Source organism: Halictus rubicundus, chromosome 8 (assembly GCF_050948215.1).
Source record: "Halictus rubicundus isolate RS-2024b chromosome 8, iyHalRubi1_principal, whole genome shotgun sequence".
NCBI lineage: Eukaryota > Metazoa > Arthropoda > Insecta > Hymenoptera > Halictidae > Halictus > Halictus rubicundus.
This window is the reverse complement of record NC_135156.1, coordinates 17,247,586-17,264,957: the sequence shown is the minus strand read 5'-3', so window position 1 is coordinate 17,264,957 and position 17,372 is coordinate 17,247,586. Positions and strand designations below refer to the sequence as shown.

Sequence of the window (17,372 nt, the reverse complement as noted above, 5' to 3'; positions counted from 1 at the left end):
GATCGCATCGAGAGTGTACCGTCATATTCTATTTAGCAAGCTCAGAATTCCACATCGAATTCCACTCCTCCAATATCTCGTTTTCTGAAAACAAATTATGATCAAACGGATGCATCAATTCGTGACGAGTAGACAGAAATAAAAATTCTCTGAATGAATTGCAAGGCACAGACGCTATATAGACATTCATTTCTTTTCTTAATCATTGTAGACAGGTGGAAATAATACAATAACATTTCTAAGTTCTTCAAATGTTCCATTTTGCATCTGATTATAAAATCCACGGTCTAGTTACGAAGTAGCCTAAACACTTAGTTGGCCGTGTCGAATACAGACCGGTCGCTGTTGCACGTAATTCCAACGTAGCTCGATCAATTCTATATTGTTACTACGGATGGTAAATTTTCAGCGAACGAAAATTAACGAACGAAGTGATTTTGAGTGTTTTTCAACGTGAACGAACCGGAATATTCTGGTAGCAGGGGAATTAAAGGAATTAAAAATTTCAAATATCCCGCGCATGGAGCAGTCAGCATCAACACCGACCGCAAGATGGCGACGGTATCGCGTCACCAGAAAACTGTATCGTGCGCGCACGGCCCTGTTCCCGGCGGGATCGCCTAGGGACACCGGTCTAGGGACAAAAGCGGCCCATTCAGCAGCATCTGTGAGAGGACGCCGCCGTTTGAGAGCCGCTGGGATCGGCGTGTAGGGGCGTCGTTGCTGCGTGCAATGTGTATCGTGTAGGCGTTGGCGAGGAGGAGACTAGTACGGGGATGTGTCCGTAAAAAAGTTGCGGTTTCTGCGTATTCTGCCGCACGTGCCCGCTCGAAATCGTGTTCCGGGAGTCCGCGTTAGTCCCGAGGGGATCGTCGAGGAGTTGGTCTGATAGCGCGCGGGCCCCGCTGGCTGTCCGGTGGAACGGCCGCCCGTAACACAAAATCCACGGGTGTCGAGAGAAAGAGGGAGAGAGAGATAGAGACAGAGAGCGAGAGAGAGACGAACGGAAAGAGAGGAGAGAGAGAGAGAGAGAGAGAGAGAGAAAAAAGAAGAAGAAGAGTAGAAGGTTGGTGTGCGGTCGGTGTTGGTTCGTTTTCTGGTCGGTGCGGCCACGTATCGTGCGTGTGTATCTCGGCCGGCCTTGTCACGGGGACGTTGCTCTGTCATCTCTCGTGGGGGAAAAACTCGCCTCGAGACGGGGAGCGGAAAGTGCGGAGCGCACGGTGTGCGCGCGTGCACCGAGAGGAAAGACGCCCGTACCAGGATGCCAGGAGGTCTCGATCGCGGGCCTATTGAGACGGTCAGTGTTACACGCGCGAGTTAATTCCGTGCCGCGTGAACCCGGAGAGCCGTATCCTCTCCTCGAAGGACAACCAACAGGGAGGATAGACGGAGAGGCGAGCGAGCGAGCGAGAACAGAAGGGAAACAGTGCAAAAGAGAGAAAGAGGAATTAGAGAGAGAGGGAGAGAAAGAAGAGAGACGGTTTGCGTTAGGAGATGTTCGGGATCTCGGAGCGAGATCGTTGTGCGGGAGGATTCGGCAATCAACGGCTACGATCGAGCGTATTGTCGCAGCTCGGACGGCCGAGCGTACGAGGCGCACGCTTCTGCTCTCGCTGCTAGCCATAGCCTGGTGTCCCCAGTGCTCGAAAACCGGAGAAGAAACGATTCGAAGAGCGGATTCGTCGAGCGCGTCGCCCGTTGCCGCTCTGCGTGTGACTCAGGCGTGTGTGTGACAAAGGACAACGTCACGGGGACCGACCGGGGAGATATTTTTCCTCGAGTGGCGGCTCTCTTCGTTGCTCTCTCGCGCTCGGTGTCTCGGTCTCGCGTTCCGCGTCAGGGGCTCGATGATAGTGGCGCGGTTGACAGTGCGACTGCTCTGTCGGCGTGGATTTCACAGAACGGTCGTCGTCGCGTCGAGACGCGCGTGCAGCCCCAACGTTTTTGGATGGTTAACCGCGGGAACAACAACAACAACAACAACGTCGTCGTCGTCGGACTGGCACTGATCTATTATCCAGGGATACTACGTCGTCGTCGTCGTCGTTCGTCATCGTTCGCTGTCGTCGGACACACCGCGTCGCGCGTCAACGCTCCGAGGAATGTGACGGGCGACTCCCGGCGTGGGAAATATCGTAGAAAAGGTGAGAGACACGGAACGCGGAGCGACGCGAACAGCCGACGCTCGAAGGCTGTCCCCCACGTCCTATCGACACCGCGAGACGATGCAAACTGTCACCGGCGACCGGCGTCCGCGCTTAACGGTACCCCGTTTTCTAACCTGCAAACCAGATGCATCGGCCCCCGGCTCGTAAATAGCCGCGCTTGTACGCCGGATAGTATCGGAAACCGTAAATAGCCGAGCACGCGATCGAACCGACACGGTTTTTAACCCATTAACGCCCCGTCGCACTGTCTCACCTACACTTTCCGTCTTCGCCGCGACATCTTTCAATGAAACCGTGTCCGAGGTCACTGGCATTCTACCCTGCCGAAGCCCGGGTCCGTTCTGACCCGTCCTCGGACGTTGTCAATTCTATACGAACGCGATCTGGAGACAAACTACATTATGTCCGCTGTTTATAGTTTTAGGCCTTGAGTGTCGTGGGTCCAAATAGACCCACTGCATTCGCCATTGGGGCGTCAAGGTTATGAAGCATGCACAGGGTGGGGCAATAAATTTGTACACTGTTGAATATCTTTATTGTTCGCAACGATGTGAAGAAATACGAGATGGAGGAAGATTCTATTCCTAGCGAAGGCCGGGTCCGTTCTGACCCGTTTTCGGACGTTGTCAATTCTATACGAACGCGATCTGGAGACAAACTACATTATGTCCGCTGTTTATAGTTTTAGGCCTTGAGTGTCGTGGGTCCAAATAGACCCACTGCATTCGCCATTGGGGCGTCAAGGTTATGAAGCATGCACAGGGTGGGGCAATAAATTTGTACACTGTTGAATATCTTTATTGTTCGCAACGATGTGAAGAAATATGAGACGGAGGAAGATTCTATTCCTAGCGAAGGCCGGGTCCGTTCTGACCCGTTTTCGGTCGTTGTCAATTCTATACGAACGCGATCTGGTGACAAACATCATGTCTGCTGTTTGTAGTTTTAGGCCTTGAGTGTCGTGGGTCCAAATAGACCCACTGCATTCGGCATGGTGGCGTCAAGGTTATGAAGCATGCACAGGGTGGGGCAATTTTCTGTAGAATATCTTCATTGTTCGCAACGATGTGAAGAAATACGAGATGGAGAAAGATTCTAATCCTAGCGAAGCCCGGGTCCGTTCTGACCCGTCTTCGTATATCCTCCATTCTACTGAAATGTAATCTAAATACTATGTACATCATCGTCCACAGTTTTCTTTTATTTATTGTGGGTCTAAACGGACCCAGCATTCGCTAGGGTCGCGTCAAGGTTACTTTTGATGTACGGATCAGCATAATCACTTTGTCCATTGTGAATATACAATCGACAGAATATAAGGAAGGGTCGAGAAGGACCCAGGGTTACAATGTTCACTGTCGATAGGTATCGAAGGTATGAATAAAAGAATCGAGCTTTCGATGGCCACGATCATCGATAATTATCGATCGTCGATAGTTCTTCGCCGCAACGATCTATCGTGCACTTGAACTCGACGGTGGCCGACATCGCATTTGAACGGGCCGGTGTTTATTATCGAGATATACCGTTACATCATTTCGAGTCGCCTTAAAACTGCTGTCTAAAGCGGAGTAACAGTTCGACGGAGATCTCGAACTTCGAGAGAGAGAGAGAGAGAGAGAGAGAGAAAGAGGGGGGGGGGGGTAGGGAGAGAGAGAGAGAGAGAGAAAGCGTGGATCGATCGTGCCGCTTCGATTTCCAGAGACGTAGAATTCGTATTACGGTCTTCCCATTATCGATCGGTCGTAGAACGCGCGAATGGTCAATAATTAAGTAGGGTTCGGATTATAACCGTGGAGAGACTAGATACCAGATGGGAAAGTAGAATTGTCTTGTAGGATCGGTCGCGGATTACGGGAGTATCGATGACGCTGATCGATAGGGAGCTTCGATATGTATAACCTATTGACAGCTGACGGGATATGCAGATGGTATCTCGCGAGTTTCCCCGCCGTAATTACATCGAACTCGGTCAGCGGCGGCAGGCGACGGATAACTTTGAAAAATCCCGGCCGCTCTGACGCACTTGTTATCCGCGGTACAATGACATTTGTCGTGCAGTCGTCGTCGAGCTTTGTTTTTGTTTTGGAACGTACACGACATTCGACGCCGCCGCGCGTCCCTTGCACGCTTGCCAACATAATTTCAAAGCGCACGACCGCCGGGATCGATCACAAGGAGATTTCGAATAATTGACTGGCGTCCTTTTTTTGTTTCTCCGCCGAAATAAACAAACATAGACGGGAGACTCGCACGCGTGTTCCAGTTAACGCCGTTCGAAACCACGCGAATCGATACGATACGTCTCGACGGATCTATCGTACGCGACAGCCGCGATGTTTAATTATCGAGGATATATCGATTTGCGGAAACGGCGCGAAATAACGTTACGCTCCGAATTCGAAATGGCGTCGCGCCGATAAGGGGATCGTTCGAAATGAAAACGACCGGGACGTAATTGGATGATGAAACTAGAACAACGTTGAGACACCATTCCTCCAGATATAATCTATTTATGTACATTAGGAAGGAATATGTAATTGAAAAACACATATCTATGACGAACACTAACTTATCTATAGTTCTAACGCATAATATACAGAAAACTCGTCTGTGACAATATCTTTTTTCATATTAATATTGATATCAATCTCATATTCATTTATTTTAATATTTTATAGGAGGACACGTCGCTATTTGATTATTGCTGAACACGGCCACGTGTTGATTGAAAATGTGTGGACCAGTCGCGGATGCGGTTGACGCATTTTTGCGTCGTCGGTGCCAGACGATATTCGATTAACAATTTCCGTTGGGAGGGTACTGTAATCTTGATGAAATTGAAGCTTATGGATTCGGGGGTTTCGCGGAACGCAAAAATCCCGGTGCCCTAATGCGTTTATGTGGCTGGTAATTTCGTGAGCGGATGAGTCCCGAGCAGTTGATAATTAGTATACATAGAGGGGGGTGAGGGGGCCGAAACTACGGCAGTAAGAAAACTCATAACGGGAGCTTATGGAACGAGGTGCACCGAGTCGTTCGTTCGTTGCAAGGTTGCACCCGGGATGCATCTCGCCGCGGCCCGACACTCCGCGTCGCTGTTCGTATCCGCCGAGAGATAAGGAGAGCAACTTATGCCATTCCGGAATATGGATGTGCCAGACTCCGCGGCTACTTTTCGCCGCGGGACAAACTTAACGAATAACAGTCGACCGGCCAAACTACTCGACCGTGGACAACAACAATAACAATAAAAACTAACGGAACACGTATTCGTTTCCTGTGCCGTGGATTAAGCACCGTCCCGCCCGACGTAAATAATGTATAAACATTCTGAAAGGGTTGCTGCTCAGGATGGACGTTAGGATCTATTAACAAATGAACCAGTTGGGACGAACGGTAGTTGCATTTTAGAACAGTTTCTGACTCGTTTTTGTTGAGAACATTCGGCCCCGCCGCTGTAAAATGTTAAACAACAACGAGTAAACATTCTAAGAGGTTTAGGACGTTAAGTCCCGAGCGCATTAACGCACGACGGCTCAGGATGAACTGGTAATGCTTATTTCGCATAAAATCCCCGGTCTACCTATAACAATGAAAGCACGCCATCGTCAGGTTCGCTCCCGTAATGCACCAGTCTCGGAAAGCAAATGGACTCTAGCCGGGATGAAGCTGTAGACACAGAAAAGATAATTTCGAAGTCGATTACGATTGAACGCGGCAGTCAGAGGTTCTCTGGCTTTGAGTCGCGGATTTGCCGGCGCCGGTAGCAGAAGAGGATAATCTTTCAGCTACCGAGGACATTGAGAAACCACAAGCTCGCTTGCACGAGGATCCGTTCCCATTTTCCCAAGCAATCACGCGACGAGATGCAGTTTCGAACGATTCTGGTAACATTCGTCTTCTCGTTGCGCAACTACGGAGATCTCGAACAGCGAGAATCACATTCCGAGCGACAGCGACTTAGGTCAAACGACGCGTTTTCATAGTATCTTATCTTTCGGTTGTAATTCATGATAGCGGGAAAGCGGCGCTGCTAATCTCTCGCCGGGGAATGTTCAATAGCAATCGAGAGACAGAAATACTGTTCCACCGGAAGTCCTGGGGACTTTTTTCAGCTGACAACAGCTCAATTATCCATTTCTTTTTCTTATGAAAATCTAATAATCCCCCCGCTTGTTTTCGAGATATTCAAGCCCCCAAACCTCGATGCCAGGGGGTAGTTTCATCCCCCAGAATCCGTCGTAAACAGACGCGTGAAGTATATTTGGGCGAACTATAAATACGTTTTATTGGGCGATCCAGGTGAAATGGCGGACGTTGAACGTTGAGAATCGGTCCGCAGCGGGCTCTCGCGTCGCGTTTCATTAATTTTGATCGTCGAAAATGGAGTCGGCACATGCGACAATGTAACTAGGACTCCCGAGTAATCGCGCGTGTCTCGTTCCCGGTTTCGCCGCAAAGCGGAGCAAAACGGCCGACAATGCTTTCCAATAACAAAACACGGGGACTAAGAGCCGCGATTCACAGCGGCGATTTTTCATTCAGCCGACAATCGTAATCCTCTTCATTCCGCGAGCGGTTTCTCTGTTCCGTTTACCGTCACCCGGTTTTCACATGTTTTCCACGCAACAGTATAATCGCCGGTGTGAAATCTCCGCGATCATTGTTCCAGACTCTTTCCCCTCGAATCGTTGCGCCGGCCCTCGTTTGGAAAACCGCGGTTTTCTTTCGTTTAGTCATTTGCAAAAATTCAGCCGCTTCGAGCGTTCATTCCGCGGAGAGTTATTGTAGTATTTATCAAATTTCTGACTTGTCCGCTACCCCATAATTATCTCCGAAGTTTCTGGGTTTGAAAAATTCGAAGAAATTCTCGAATACTCTTCGAAGCCTCGGGAACGTGCTCCGGCAATTTTGATCGCCGAAAGTTGCTCTAATTTTTCAACGAAAACGATTCTACGCGATCCCATCAACGAATCAACGGCGTCTCGTTCTTTTGAAATATTCTTTAAACAAGCTTAACTGCTCATAATGTTATAATAAAATTTGCCGTGAAATTCGGGAGAGTCTAAAGAATCGTTCTACATAAGAACCATTCGCATAGTTTCTATAGTCACAGCAGGATAAATTCTTAACACGTTCCAGCGTCGCAGAGAATCAGATTTTCTTCGACTAGGCTTTACGCGTTCACAAGCAAGATCGCGTAAAAGAAATTCGAAACGGTTCAGGAAAATTCGAGCGATGCTAAATTCGTTGAAAAAGAGACGGAAATTTCTATTTGGCCCCTGTGTCGTTGCCATTAATTAGAGACTACTTTCATAGAAATCCGCAGTCTATGAACACTTTGAACGCCGAACCAGGAACCCCCAAAATTCCCTAATATCAAAGTAAGTTATTTAATGAAATAAAAATTGCAAAAAATTAAATGTACGATACCGAGTAATCCTCCAGCTTTCTTGCATGTTACAGATCCGAATCAAGTTTAGTACGATGACTATACCAACGCAGAAACTCATGTTAAACCCGCACAAATATCCCGACGAACGTGTTAATGGCGGATATTGCGAATAATTAAGTCTTCTAGCTGGCCGTATTGGTTCCCGGCGACTTTCCGACGAAAGAGGTCGCACACCGGAACCGGCGGGTGTCGGCCACCGTCGGCCACCGGTGTGCGTCAGGCCGTGAGCGGACGCGGGGCGTGGAAAAAGAATGAAAACTGTTCCGCGATCGTTCGACGGGATAAAGTCCATTTAATTCGTGATCGAACGGTCGCGGTTCAACAATGCTTTGAATCGGCATTCGAGCGGCGTGTCCCCTTTGGCCGGCGGCGGCGATGCAGGCCTCTGAATAGGCCCCGGCCTCCGTTATATTCAGCGTTTCGAGTGACCGAAACGGTGACGGCCCGGTGATTGTTCCACCGCGGAAATGACGTTGTCAGTGTCACGTGTCCTCTCGATTCGAGCCCTGGCCTCTCTGTTATTAAGTCGCCGGTTCGCTCGGCCGTCTCGCCTTGCGAATTTTCATCACCGAGCATCCCTTCTCCTAAAAGAAGACTCCTAAAATCCCTCAAACTTAAACAATCTACGGGGAAATATCTTCGAGCGATTGTCAAGAGACCTGGAGCTCATTTTGGCCGGCATAGCTTGGTTCTTGACTGAATTAGGGTTTGGATGACTTGCTGGGATTATTTGTTTTACTTTTGGGCGACACACAATGTTTTTGGGGAGCTTGCCGCAATATGGAAAAAGGAAATCATTACCCGTGATCAAAGTATCATCACCCGACCGCGTCGAGAAAGAGAATTTCTCTGCAATATACGTACATGAACTTGCAAGGGTCAAAATCTTGACAAATTAACGCTTCAATATTGCAATGAGCAGTTTAGAAGCGGTCAATTGTGTTTCCTAAAAGTCGAATCTACGTCTGTATGGAGCCCAAATTGCGAATTTCTACCTCATCGTGGAGTAATTTGTAGTATTCGGCAGAAAATTCGAATTCTGAAGCAAGTGTGACGTCACAAGATGGCTGCCGCAGAGAGATCCTCTTAATTTCGAGAGATTTAGTGGCCGTATCGAAAGAAAGGCTCTGTACAGACGTAGCAAAGACATGTAAAAACACGGTGGTGTGCATTTTTAATTGATTGCTTACTTATTTAAGACGTAAAATGTCTAGAAAAAAAAACCACAGCGTAACATAGCGTGACAGTCAAGGCCAAATGCCTGCCGGCCCCCTTAAAAGTGAGCATTTTACATGACTTTATACAAAATAAGAAGAACGTGTCTATCCAAGTTTTCAGCCATTGTTTAAATAATATATACCTAAGGAGATAAGTTTGTTGAGTAATTCCACGTAGATGGATCTTCGCAATCTCAAGTCATTTTGACGGGTCCCGTAAACCTAGTGTTAAAAACGAAAGATGCACTAGATCCATTGGAGGAGTATGAAATTGTTGTTGAGTGTCCGGGTTGAAGTTCATCTTGCTATTATATAGGAACAAGATGCAATGTTTTGAAGTAAGTGGGCCATTATAAAAGCAAGGCAGCCATTGAGGCATTGCTGAAGATGCACTAAATCCGAGGGGGCTATTTTACACAGTCTAAATCTGAGGTAGCAAGTACAGCTAGGGGTCGAAGTTCAAATCGACTGCCACTGCACTCGATGAGCGTGATGAAAGTAGATCAGAAAAATGGCTTCGATCATGAAGATGAGTTTTTGGAGCAACCGCGAACAACAGTGTAAAGGGTGAGAACCATAAGTAATCAATTATTTTGAAATCTAAAACAAACTTTGTAGTAAATTCAATTTACTGTATAATCCCCATCATTATCGAGGATAGTGTTGTCAAGGACGCCGACATTTTATCACAGGGTTGTAAAAGAAATGACACTTTTTAGAATACTTTGAACACACGGGCTGCTTTACCGAAAACTGTTTCCTCTTGAACGATCGGTGCAGAGCTGAAGGCAAAACAAATTCTTTGCAAATAATTGCTTACTTATGGGCACCCCTAACAGTTGCAGAAGGGGGTACACGGGGGCGCAGGTCGGTCTCGGATTGCTCTCGATTTCGATCTCGACCGTAGCTCGATCGAGGTATTGTTTGGGTGCTCCTTCGGTCACGCTTGATTCCTGGGGTCGATACTGTCTATTGATACTCGGACGGGCTTCCGGGGTGGCGTCCGGACGTTTCCCTGCGGGCTTTATCTGCCCCCACGATGACTCATTGATGTTTAAGTACTTATGTGCCGACTTATTGCTCGTTATTTGGGGGCTTTTTATTGGCGCGGTCAATTACAAGAGCGGAGGACGCCGCCTCTGGGTGCTCCAGGTGTCTGAAGGGTCTTCACGCTTCGAGAATTGGTCTGGGATTATTTTCTTTTTTCTTTTTTTCTTCGTTTTCCTCCTCCCCCCCCCCTCTTGCCGGGGGAAACCGCTACGTCAGCTTTACGAGCCGCTTTATTTATTTCCCGGGCTGGTTCTGTAATTTTAGGCGAAACGCTCCTCCTATTACCGCCGGTGTTTTACTTATGATCTGTAGCCGCCTCGATTACTATAGCTCGTTCGTACGTTCTGCTCTTTTCTGCATCGAGTGTCTCATTCTTTTCCCTGCTGTCTCGTGCTCTTTATTATTGTTCCAGTGAACTTCTAGAAATCTACAGAACCGCAGAATACAAGTGGACTGTTAATTATTGTGTAAAGATTGTCTGTATCCATTCCAAGAGTTAGGAATCCTACTGATTTCCGTCATAAAATAGCCTACCATGTTTTATTATAATTGTACAGTTTGTCGAACACGAGGAAAAATATAGATTCTTGTCTGTCCTATAAAGGGTTTTTCGGTAAGGACATAACAACTTTAAGTTGAAAAACAAACACATAATTGTTGTAGTACACACTTTACATTTTTATTGAATTATGTGTGGAATTCGATGTCGTTCATACGACCTCCACGGGCACGACGGCAGCATTCGATTCGTTGTCTCCAATTTTCAACTACTCTCCCACACATATCAGCCGGAATGTTGTTAATTTCGTGTTGAATATTGTTCTTGAGGTCGTCTAACGTCCTTGGACGGTTGGCATACACCTTTGACTTGAGGTAGCCCCACAAGAACAAAATCCAACGGCGTCAAATCGCATGAGCGAGGCGGCCATTCGACAGTACCATTTCTCGAGATTAAGCGATTACCGAATTTCGTTTTCAATAAATCAATTGTTTGACCAGCTGAATCGAATGCTGCCGTCGTGCCCGAATTCCACACGTAATTCAATAAAAATGTAAAGCGTGTGCTACGACCCTAATAAATTTCAGCGCGATATTTCAATTATTATGTGTTTGTTTTTTAACTTAAAGTTGTTATGTCCTTACTGAAAAACCCTTTATCTTCGCAACCATTTCCGTGCGAATGTCAGGGTTCGGCCTGAATATAGGGGGTGCAAGGGTCGCGTAAGGGTCAGCGTCCGCCATCTTGCTCATCTCTGACGGGAACATTTCCTTCTCGTATTCGAACGTTTATGCCGAGAATTTTCTCGAGGAATCGATAAAACTCTCGCACGAACCTTATCCAGCACGTTGCTCGGGGATTACCTAATGAGAAAAGTCGAGGCCTGGCGCGCGCTGATTAGACCGTGACCAATAGATCCAACATGCGATCGATAAGTGAAAGATAATTGCCACGGTTATCGATCGTCCCCTATCGCCTCTCGGGTATCGCCGGTACACAAAACTCAGGCGAGCCTGAACATTTTCAGAATCCAGAGTACGGGCTACACGAATGATCGCAATGCTATATACGTGGACATTCTAATGACGCAGCGGTGCGCCGATACGCGTATCGTCATCGAATTCCTCTCGCATTACCGTTCCGGTTTTGTTAATCGGCTTCTCGGAAGCCTCGGTCTTCCTTCTGGAAAAATACCAACGAAATTGAGCAATGTTTCGGAAGTTCTTCGGCCATAGTCGTCGAAGCGTTGATGATTGAATTGTCGCTGAATGCAGGTTTTTTTTTACTCGTACTGGACAGGCTATATATATATATATATATTATTCAAAAATTGGATAGACACATTCTTTTTATTTTCGTACAGTAAACATTCATTCTTAGGGCTCCGTGAAGCTAGCGTCGATCGAGCTCGAACATTTTAGTGTCTGGGAGCTGATCAAATTTCGAAACCGGAATGCGGGTTTCCGAAAAAGATCCAGGTACCCGTGACCTCGGGTCTCGAGGCGGGGATCGATCGTTCGCCGATTAAATCTCGATCGGCGTCGCAGACGGCGGTACGCCAGCCTCCTGTTTGTCCCCTAGTAATGACCGAGTGTATAATTTACGAAAAAGAAGAAGGACGGTGAGACGGTCGACCGGCTTCTTCTTCTTCTCCATTCAGCTGAATAAAACCGTCAGTGGTCCCGCGGGACAGGGAGTCGGAAACGAATTCCATAAATTCTTTAAGAGTTTCCTTCAAGAGCCAGAGAGAGAGAGAGAGAGAGAGAGAGAGAGAGAGAGACAGAGAAGAAAGAATGGGACACACGATTATCGTCCTCCCTCCGTGCCGGGACAATGAGCCTGGTTATTGTTTAAAATCTCGACGCGCCGTTAAATTCGTATTTTCCACTCGGCTCGGCGTCCCTCCTTGCCGTGCTGTGTCTGGATTATCTCGGAACTGATAGCGCCAGCGACAGAAAAATTCAGTTTGTACACAGTTCGTTGACCTTGGCTGCAATCTGCCCCGATAACAACTTCCGATACTCCAGGAAAAATGGACGGCATAGTCGGACAATTGCATCAATTATATCAGTCCGTATGTCGCAAGGTTCCGTCGATCTAAACGGCTGTATCGAAAAAATTATTTCAAACAATGTATATCGAACAATTATATCAAACAATTATATTCATCAAGTAATTATATCAGTATATATATATGAGACAATTATATGAAATATTGTATTAAGCAATTTATCAGGCAGTATATCAAACAATTATATCAAACAATTATATTCATCAAGTAATTATATCAGTCAATATATCAAACAATTATATCAAACAATTATATTCATCAAGTAATTATATCAGTCAATATATCAAACAATTATATTCATCAAGTAATTATATCAGTATATATATGAGACAATTATATGAAATATTATATTAAGCAATTTATCAGTCAATATATCAAACAATTATATTCATCAAGTAATTATATCAATCAATATATCAAACAATTATATTCATCAAGTAATTATATCAGTCAATATATCAAACAACTATATCAAACAATTATATTCATCAAGTAATTATATCAGTATATATATCAGACAATTATATCAAATAATATATTAAGCAATTTATCAGTCAATATATCAAACAATTATATTCATCAAGTAATTATATCAATCAATATATCAAACAATTATATTCATCAAGTAATTATATCAGTCAATATATCAAACAATTATATCAAACAATTATATTCATCAAGTAATTATATCAGTATATATATCAGACAATTATATCAAATAATATATTAAGCAATTTATCAGTCAATATATCAAACAATTATATTCATCAAGTAATTATATCAGTATATATATGAGACAATTATATGAAATATTATATTAAGCTATTTATCAGTCAATATATCAAACAATTATATCAAACAATTATATTCACCAAATAATTATATCAGTCAATATATCAAACAATTATGTCAAACAATTATATTCATCAAGTAATTATATCAGTCAATATATCAAACAATTATATCAAATAATATATTAAGCAATTTATCAGTCAATATATCAAACAATTATATCAAACAATTATATTCATCAAGCAATTTATCAGTCAATATATCAAACAATTATATCAAGCAATTATATTCATCAAGTAATTATATCAGTCAATATATCAAACAATTATATCAAATAATATATTAAGCAATTTCTCAGTCAATATATCAAACACTTGTATCAATCAATACATAGTACGCTTCGCTTAACGAGACTTCAAATCCATTAATTTATGTTTCCACCACAAGGAGCATTACTATATCATATAGCATCTCGTTGATTTGACATTCACCGCAGGAGTACCAATACAAACACGCAGAACGTCGTCAAAGAAAACGATTAATTATTGTCTTCGAATGTGCCTCGTTGCACCAAATGTTGCTCGGACACTTGTTGGATGGATTCGATGTTCGATATCGTGGAACGTTCTTGCAGAAAAGCAACACCCAGTAGATGAGTCGTTTCCGCGAGAGAGGAGAGCCCGGTTTCGCGGGCAGGGATTCGTTAATTTTTCTTAACGCGGACGAGCCTGGTGTACAGCGGCGTCGCTAATTAGATCACCGCCGGCCGGTGTACTTTTAATGAAACCACAGCCGCGAATAACTCACGGCTACTCCCTGCCGCTTCCTCGCCTCGGATCCTTGCTCGCCGAAGTCGCTGGATAGCTTATTAACAAAGTGGAACTGATCCCCGCCGATAACGACTCGTCTGCAGCCGCTGGTCGATCGTTAATTCCAACCTGGAACAATATGCGCCGAGAAGATCCGAGAAGATCCGAGGAAAAACTGCTGGTCTGCTTCGCTATTAGCTCGCGGCGCACAGTGGTCCAAATCGAGAAATTCAGTGACTTTTTGTTATAACTTTTGTACCATAAGAGTTATCGGGATGAAATTTGCACTAAAATTCATTAAAAAAAATAGTCAATTTGAACTAAAGAAAAATTAATATTTTTTAAATTTGTTAAACAATAATTTCTTAATCATTTTCATTGATATTTTTCACTAAAAAAAAATTGTTTAAATACAATCTGCCAAACCATTTTTTCTTTCTAAGTGTGTATTTTATATTTGTTTCACACATGCAATGTTTAATGAATTGGGAAAAATGTAAATTTGAGGAGTCGGGTAAGGTAAAAACGTCACATAACTGTGTCAAAAGATATTTTTTATAATAATTGATAATATTTGTAATATTGTATATAATATAAAATAATTTAGTAACATTTTTGTAAATCTTTTGTGATAAAAATGTGATAACAATGATGGTTTTATAATATACTAATAATAACATGAAATATGAAAAAATAACATTTGTTTATACTTTGTCAGTCTTCATTCTCAAATGGTTTTGTCTAGCATTATTTTTTATAGTCCATCCATTTCAAAGCCTGCCTTTTCTATTATTTAATTATTAATAATTCAGCTTCTGGTTCTAAATTTTGTATTCTTTTCTTACATGATTTCACTCGCATTGCTGACATGTGCGGGTCCGATGTCAATAAAAGTCTATAAAATACATCTTCATTTGTTAATATTCTGTCTGATTTTCTTGTATGTTTGTATTTAAATTGTTTAAAGTCTTTGTGACGTGTTTCTTGAGCCTCCTCCGATAATTGTCCGATTGGTAATAATGCGTGTTTTATTACATCTGCACCATGCATTAATAACTTATGGACTGAAGCAGGCATGGGATACCAATCATAATCGTAACATTGTCAGTTTTAAACTGCTATAATTTGCAAAGGCGGAAGAGTGCGGAAATAATTTTTATACCATCATATAGAGGAAGGTGTACTGAAAATAGTCCAATTTGTTAGAAACTGGGACTTCCTGGGACTTTAAAGATATCTCTTACCGAATATAAAAATTTTTTTTAATTTTCTCCATTTAGTCCAGCATTAACTTTTAATACATTGTGCAGACTAATTAATAATGTAAGACACGATTTCTTATCGCAAAAATCTGCTCTTTAATTAAAAAAAAAAAGCGCGAGAAAATATTAAATAGGAACGTCAGGGCATCGCATCAAAGTGAAGCAATTTTTCTCGTGAAAAATACTCTTCTTAAAATGTCCAACTTTCAATATTTATTACAACTATAATATTTAATAAATTGTACTAATTTCTCCATTTCCGAGGTCTATGGACATTTGGGAAGCAATGTTCATTGATCAGGTATCGATACATGAAAGTTCATTTTCGGGCCAAAAGTCACTGAATTTCTCGATTTGGACCACTGTGCGGCGGGTCCCGCTAACGTATGGAGAGGTATCGTTGCATGATTTACCAACGAAATTTCCCTTATCAATTCGACCTACGGATTTGCGAATCCTTTGATCATGCTGCGCTCGTGATGCTTCCTGTGCTTTGCTCGAAGCTATCGCGAAATAACGTGCATCGAGAAACAAAGCGTTTATCAAGTGTGTACAGCGAATTCTCGATATATGTCAACAACAAGAATCTTGTCAGCGTCGTGTATCGTCCAGGAGACGTGGCCCCCCGTGGATGATGATAGATGTGGTGGCGATAATTCCGCGACATTTATCGTCCAGGTCTCGGCGACATATATAGAGAAATCAGTGTAATTGCGTATGCTTTATCGATTACTCAAAGATTAGGTTACCCCTCAGCCCTGAAGACAGACCGGCTTTGATTTCGAGGTGAAGACGTCGAGGCGGAGGTTCCCTCGGCGCTCAGTATAATTAGGGTATTCACGTGTTTGGCTATCGGCGCGCGTTTTAACCGCGGACGTGTAGGTTCAGGCGTCTTTGATCGTTCGAGCAGCGTCAGGACTGACTTCGGCAAGGAGTAACTGTGGCAAGTCTCGCGTGTCACCGGCACGGCCGGTGATTCCGAATGCGAACGCGGGTAAGATGGCGGTGAAGGGCGGAAGGGGGAGTGAGGAGGAGAGCGAGGAGAGGATGAGAAGGAAACAGGGAGAGGAGCCCGGACCCGCGGCTGGAAACTTAAATTAGGCGTCTCGGGGGCAACGTAACGCGCGACGCTAATTAGACGCCACGGATTTACCGCGACGGAGGCCACCGAGTGGTTGAACTACTTTCGGAGAGGCCGAAAAAATGGCCGAGTTCCGTTCGTTCGCGTTTCGAGTTACCCCGGGATCGTTTAACGTTCCACGGACCGCCTCGGGCCTCGATTAAATTGCTACCGAACTCGGTTAAATTGCCCGCGATTCCCGAGGAATAACGCTTTTGCTTCGACTGTTCAATCTTCCTTTCTTCTCCCCCTCTCTCTCTCTCTCTCTCTCTCCCTCTCTCCCGCTTTCGCGCGCTCCTTCTTTCTTTTTTTTCTTTCTATCATTCGTTTAAAACCGAAGAGAGAGAGACAGAGAACCTGTAGCGTCAGCGCTAGTGATTTTCCGACTAACAGAATCCCGAATTGACTGTTCCAACAAGAACTCCCGCTGCGGGATAGCAAATCGTTCCGAATGATTCGCGGTTTTGAGGTCGAGCGAAAAAGTAACTAGCGTCGGCCGGCTCTAGGTACTTTTATTCTTGAAATGTACCGATGATTGAACACTGTGCCGATACCGCAGATTTCCAGTCAGATTTAATGAATGTTATCATTAAAATGCCACCGAACCTGTAAATAATTTGTATATTTATTTGCTGAAACTTTAATCGTTTCCACGAATTTCACCGGGCTTCGATTATCGTGTCCGGGAATAGACGAGACACTAACTCGAATCGAGGTATTCAGGGCAATTCGGGGCGTGGTCAGATCTAGAGCAGCGGAACGAACTCTTGAGAGCAAGTAGACCACGCCCATTTCGGTCGTTACGAGAATATACAGCGGGGAATCTTCTGTTGCAATGCGGAGAATATCTTGCGATTTTTTAGGAGCATGAGCGTTGGTTCTAGGCAGTAATTCAGGGCGTGGCCAGCTCCAGAGCAGCGCAA

At 44.3% G+C, this 17,372-nt stretch overlaps 1 protein-coding gene across 5 annotated transcripts in view; it reads left to right on the top strand.

Moving 5' to 3' along the window:
* The first annotated feature begins 688 nt into the window (after positions 1 to 688).
* P120ctn (adherens junction protein p120) overlaps positions 689 to 17,372 on the top strand; it is a 77,267-nt gene continuing 60,583 nt past the window's right edge. For all 5 annotated transcript variants that reach the window (XM_076792660.1, XM_076792659.1, XM_076792656.1 and 2 more), the window contains exon 1: positions 689 to 2,147. The gene's annotated coding sequence lies outside the window, so the exon portion shown is untranslated. The remainder of the gene's footprint in view (positions 2,148 to 17,372) is intronic.